Source organism: Capricornis sumatraensis, chromosome 11, assembly GCF_032405125.1.
Source record: "Capricornis sumatraensis isolate serow.1 chromosome 11, serow.2, whole genome shotgun sequence".
Lineage (NCBI taxonomy): Eukaryota > Metazoa > Chordata > Mammalia > Artiodactyla > Bovidae > Capricornis > Capricornis sumatraensis.
In genome coordinates, this window is record NC_091079.1 from 19178767 (window position 1) to 19185550 (window position 6784).

Here is a 6784-nt window from a genome sequence, read left to right on the forward strand (position 1 = left end):
CTGGTGCATGGGGATGACCCAGAGAGATGTTATGGGGAGGGAGGTGGTAGGGGGGTTCATGTTTGGGAACGCATGCAAGAATTAAAGATTTTAAAATTAAAAAAATAAATTAAAAATAAATAAATAAATAAACTGATAGTGTCCTTCACAGAGTTTTATATCAGGCTTACGCTATACTCAAAATATGAATCATAGAGTATTATATCTTTCATGTATGTGGAAGAGTTTGTGTAGGATGGTAATTATTTCTCTTTAATTGGCAGAACTAGTATAATCATCTTGGCCTGATGTGTCTCTGTGGGAAAATTTTGATAACTGATTCAATTGCCTTAATTCTTATGGACACAACCATGTGTTTTTTTAATTAATTCAGTTTTTATAAGCTGTATGTCTTTAGGAATTCATTGATTTCTCTTAATCTTCCAATTTATTGCCATAAATATGCCATTAGAATCTCTCATCTTTTTAATATCTGCAGTATTTAAGTACAGTATAATGTATTTTTTCCTTGGAGAGTTGAATTGTGAAGCTTAACAGGCTTGAAAAATAACCTGACGGCAAAATCTGATTTTATCATCATATTTACTAAGCTTCTATTTCCATTTTTTTCACTTCGTTCTTTTGTTTCTGTTATTATCTGTTTTGCCTCTTAGTGTTCTTTCTTCCCAAATCATCAATTTATCTAAAAAGGTGTTTTAAAATCATTTCTCCAACATTTCTACTTATTTTCATGATGGAGATAGAGTTAACCATGCTATCTAGCCTCCTAGGTTATGGAAACTAAAGACGACTATATGATATATTTTAAAGAAAGGATAATAGAGTTTTGCCAAGAGAATCCACTGGTCATAGCAAACACCCTCTTCCAACAACACAAGAGAAGACTCTACACATGGACATCACCAGATGGTTAACACCAAAATCAGATTGATTCTATTCTTTGCAGCCAAAGATGGAGAAGCTCTATACAGTCAGGAAAAAACAAGACCAGGAGCTGACTGTGGCTCAGATCATGAACTCCTTATGGCCAAATTCAGACTGAAAGTGAAGAAAGTAAAGAAAACCAGTACACCATTCAGATATGACCTAAATCAAATCCCTTATGACTATACAGTAGAAATGAGAAATAGACTTAAGGGACTAGATCTGACAGACAGAGTGCCTGATGAACTATGGACAGAGGTCCGAGACATTGTACAGGAGACAGGGATCAAGACCATCCCCGTGGAAAAGAAATGCAAAAGAGCAAAATGGCTTTGTTTTCCCCTCAGAATACAACAGAATGGGAAAGACGAGAAATCTCTTCAAGAAAATTAGAGATACAAAGGGAATATTTCATGCAAAGATGGGCTTGATAAAGGACAGAAATGGTATGGACCTAACAGAAGCAGAGATATTAAGAAGAGGTGGCAAGAATACACAAAAGAACTGTGCAAAAAAAGATCTTCATGACCAAGATAAACACGATGGTGTGATCATTCACCTAGAGCCAGACATTCTGGAATGTTAAGTCAAGTGGGCCTTAGAAAGCATCACTGCGAACAAAGCTAATGGAGGTGATGGAATTCCAGTTGAGCTATTTCAAATCCTGGAATATGACGCTGTGAAAGTGCTACACTCAATATGCCAGCAAATTTGGAAAACTCAGCAGTGGCCACAGGACTGGAAAAGGTCCGTTTTCATTCCAATTCTAAAGAAAGGCAAAGCCAAAGAATGCTCAAACTACCGCACAATTGCACTCATCTCACACACTAGGAAAGTAATGCTCAAAATTCTCTAAACAAGATTTCAGCAATATGTGAACTGTAAACTTCCAGATGTTCAAGCTGGTTTTAGAAAAGGCAGAGGAACCAGAGATCAAATTGCCAACATCCGCTGGATCATGGAAAAAGCAAGAGAGTTCCAGAAAAACATCTATTTCTGCTTTATTGACTATGCCAAAGCCTTTGACTGTGTGGATCACAATAAACTGTGGAAAATTCTGAAAGAGATGGGAATACCAGACCATCTGACCTGCCTCTTGAGAAACCTATATGCACATCAGGAAGCAACAGTTAGAACTGGACATGGAACAACAGACTGGTTCCAACAGGAAAAGGAGTATTTCAAGGCTGTATACTGTCACCCTGCTTATTTAACTTCTATGCAGACTATATCATGAGAAACGCTGGGCTGGAAGAAGCACAAGCTGGAATCAAGATTGCTGGGAAAAATATCTATAACCTCAGATATGCAGATGACACCACCCTTACGGCAGAAAGTGAAGAGGAACTAAAAAGCCTCTTGAAAGTGAAAGAGGAGAGTGAAAAAGTTGGCTTAAAGCTCAACATTCAGAAAACGAAGATCATGGCATCTGGTCCCACCACTTCATGGGAAATAGATGGGGAAACAGTGGAAACAGTGTCAGACTTATTTAGGGGGGCTCCAAAATCATTGCAGATGGTGCGTGCAGCCATAAAATTAAAAGATGCTTACTCCTTGGAAGGAAAGTTATGGCCAACCTAGATAGCATATTCAAAAGCAGAGACCTTACTTTGCCAACAAAGGTCCATGCTTGGTTTTTCCAGTAGTCATGTATGGATGTGACAGTTGAACTGTGAAGAAAGCTGAGCACTGAAGAATTGATGCTTTTGAACTGTGGTGTTGGAGAAGACTCTTGAGAGTCCCTTGGACTGCAAGGAGATCCAACCAGCCCATTCTAAAGATCAGTCATGGGTGTTCTTTGGAAGGAATGATGCTAAAGCTGAAATTCCAGTACTTTGGCCACCTCATGTGAAGAGTTAACTCATTCGAAAAGACTCTGATGCTGGGAGGGATAGGGGGTAGGAGGAGAACGGGACGACAGAGGATGATATGGCTGGATGGCATCACTAACTCGATGGATGTGAGTTTGAGTGAACTCCGGGAGTTGGTGATGGACAGGGAAGCCTGGCGTACTGGGATTCATAGGGTCGCAACGAGTCGGACACGACTGAGCGACTGAACTGAACTGAATCAAGAGATAACAGTGACCTCAATCTGAAGAATGGCAATGGAAAGTTTTGGACAAACATATTCTAGATAGGATCTCCAAGATCTGCTGATGCATTATACTGTCAAATGGAGAGGAAACTGGATGCAATTGGATGTGCAATTAGGGTGACTTGTTTTCTGCATGAAGCTGTCAGAAGATGATGGATCTATTTACTTACCTTAGGAAATCTGGGGGAGGAATATTTCTGAGCAGTACAACTTAAAACATGCTAAGTTTGATATGACTGAGATATCCAGGACAATTTATCAGTGATAAAGATGGCTGCATGAGATTGAGCTCAGAGAAAAGGTTTAGATGGACACAAATTTTCCAGGAGCTGTGATGTGGTTTTTGAGTCCACAGAACTAGATGAGAGATCACCAATAGAAAGAAAAAAGAGGGAAGAAGCCAGGAAAGCACTGAGGAATTATAAAATTTAGAAGACAGAGGCACATGCAGCTAGAGATAGAATAAGAAGCCAGATGAAATGGCTGAGATGTCCTTCAGTGAGGGAACTGCTAAGGAAATTAATTTATACCCATCCTATAAAATAGTGTTGACGGGGTTCTCAAGGCAAGAATACTGAAGTGTCTTGCCATTCCCTTCTCCAGTGGACCGCATTCTGTCAGACCTCTCCACAATGACCCGCCTGTCTTGGGTTGCCTTGCAGGCACGGCTTGGTTTCATTGAGTTAGACAAGGCTATGGTCCTAGTGTGATTAGACTGACTAGTTTTCTGTGAGTATGGTTTCAGTGTGTCTGCCCTCTGATGCCCTCTTGCAACACCTACCATCTTACTTGGGTTTCTCTTACCTTGGGCGTGGGGTATCTCTTCAAGGGAATGGCAAGTCACTTCAGTATTCTTGCCTTGAGAACTCCATGAACAGTATGAAAAGGCAAAATGATAGGATACCAAAAGAGGAATTCCCCAGGTCATTAGGTGCCCAATATGCTACTGGAAATCAGCGGAGACATAACTCCAGAAAGAATGAAGGGATGGAGCCAAAGTAAAAACAATACCCAGGTGCGGATGTGAGTGGCGATAGAAGCAAGATCCAATGCTGTAAAGAGCAATATTGCATAGGAACCTGGAATGTCAGGTCCATGAATCAAGGCAAATATGACAGAATGATCTCTGTTCATCTCCAAGGCAAACCATTCAATATCACAGTTATCCAAGTCTATGCCCCAACCAGTAATGCTGAAGAAGCTGAAGTTGAACAGTTTTATGAAGACCTGCAAGACCTTTTAGAACTAACACCCAAAAAAGATGTCCTTTTCATTATAGGGGACTGGAATGCAAAAGTAGGAAGTGAAGAAATACCTGGAGTAACAGACAAATTTGTCCTTGGAATGTGGAATGAAGCAGGGCAAAGACTAATAGAGTTTTGCCAAGAAAATGCACTGGTCATAGCAAACACCCTCTTCCAACAACACAAGAGAAGACTCTACACGTGGACATCACCAGATGGTCAACATCAAAATCAGACTGATTATATTCTTTGCAGCCAAAGATGGAGAAGCTCTATACAGTCAACAAAAACAAGACCAGGAGCTGGCTGTGGCTCAGATCATGAACTCCTTATTACCAAACTCAGACTCAAATTGAAGAAAGTAGGGAAAACCACTAGACCATTCAGGTATGACCTAAATCAAATCCCTTATGATTATACAGTGGAAGTGAGAAATAGATTTAAGGGCCTAGATCTGATAGATAGAGTGCCTGATGAACTATGGAATGAGGTTCGTGACACTGTATAGGAGACAGGGATCAAGACCATCCCCATGGAAAAGAAATGCAAAAATGCAGAATGGCTGTCTGGGGAGGCCTTACAAATAGCTATGAAAAGAAGACAGGCGAAAAGCAAAGGAGAAAAGGAAAGATATAAGCATCAGAATGCAGAGTTTCAAAAAAAGCACGAAGAGATAAGAAAGCCTTCTTTGGCAATCAATGCAAAGAAATAGAGGAAAACAATAGAATGGGAAAAACCAGAGATCTCTTCAAGAAAGTTAGAGATACCAAGGGAACATTTCATGCAAAGATGGGCTCGATAGACGACAGAAATGGTATGCACCTAACAGAAGCAAAAGATATTAAGAAGAGGTGGCAAGAATACATGGAAGAACTGCACAAAAAAGATCTTCATGACCCAGATAATGATGATGATGTGATCACTAATCTAGAGTCAGACATCCTGGAATGTGAAGTCAAGTGGGCCTTAGAAATCATCACTATGAACAAAGCTAGTGGAGGTGATGGAATTCCAGTGGAGCTGTTTCAAATCCTGAAAGATGATGCTGTGAAAGTGCTGCACTCAATATGCCAGCAAGTTTGGAAAACTCAGCAGTGGCCACAGGACTGGAAAAGGTCAGTTTTCATTCCAATCCCAAAGAAAGGCAATGCCAAAGAATGCTCAAACTACCACACAATTGCACTCATCTCACACGCTAGTAAAGTAATGCTCAAAATTCTCCAAGCCAGGCTTCAGCAATACGTGACCTGTGAACTCCCTGATGTTCAAGCTGGTTTTAGAAAAGGCAGAGGAACCAGAGATCAAATTGCCAACATCCACTGGATCATCAAAAAAGCAAGAGAGTTCCAGAAAAACATCTATTTCTGCTTTATTGACTATGCCAACGCCTTTGACTGTGTGGATCACAGTAAACTGTGGAAAATTCTGAAAGAGATGGGAATACCAGACCACCTGACCTGCCTCTTGAGAAATCTGTATGCAGGTCAGGAAGCAACAGTTAGAACTGGACATGGAACAACAGACTGGTTCCAAATAGGAAAAGGAGTATTTCAAGGCTGTATACTGTCACCCTGCTTATTTAACTTCTATGCAGAGTACATCATGAGAAACGCTGGACTGGAAGAAGCACAAGCTGGAATCAAGATTGCTGGGAAAAATATCAATAACTTCAGATATGCAGATGACACCACCCTTATGGCAGAAAGTGAAGAGGAGCTAAAAAGCCTCTTGATGAAAGTGAAAGAGGAGAGTGAAAAAGTTGGCTTAAAGCTCAGCATTCAGAAAAAGAAGATGATGGCATCTGGTCCCATCACTTCATGGGAAATGGGAGAAACAGTGGAAACCGTGTCAGACTTTATTTTGGGGGGCTCCAAAGTCACGGTAGATGGTGACTGCAGCCATGAAATTAAAGACGCTTACTCCTTGGAAGAAAAGTTATGACCAACCTAGAGAGTATATTCAAAAGCAGAGACATTACTTTGCCGACTAAGGTCCGTCTAGTCAAGGCTATGGTTTTTCCTGTGATCATGTATGGATGTGAGAGAAGGCTGAGCGCCAAAGAATCGATGCTTTTGAACTGTGGTGTTGGAGAAGACTCTTGAGAGTCCCTTGGACTGCAAGGAGATCCAACCAGTCCATTCTGAAGGAGATCAACCCTGGGATTTCTTTGGAAGAAATGATGCGAAAGCTGAAACTCCAGTACTTTGGCCACCTCATGTGAAGAGTTGACTCATTGGAAAAGACTCTGATGCTGGGAGGGATTGGGGGCAGGAGGAGAACGGGACGACCGAGGATGAGATGGCTGGATGGCATCAGGGACTCGATGGACGTGAGTCTGAGTGAACTCCGGGATGGTGATGGACAGGGAGGCCTGGCGTGCTGCGATTCATGGGGTCGCAAAGATTCGGACACGACTGAGCGACTGAACTGAACTGAATAAAATTGTGTGTGTGTGTGTGTGTGTGTGTGTGTGCACTCAGTCATGTCTGACTCTTTGCAACCCTATGAACTACAGCCTA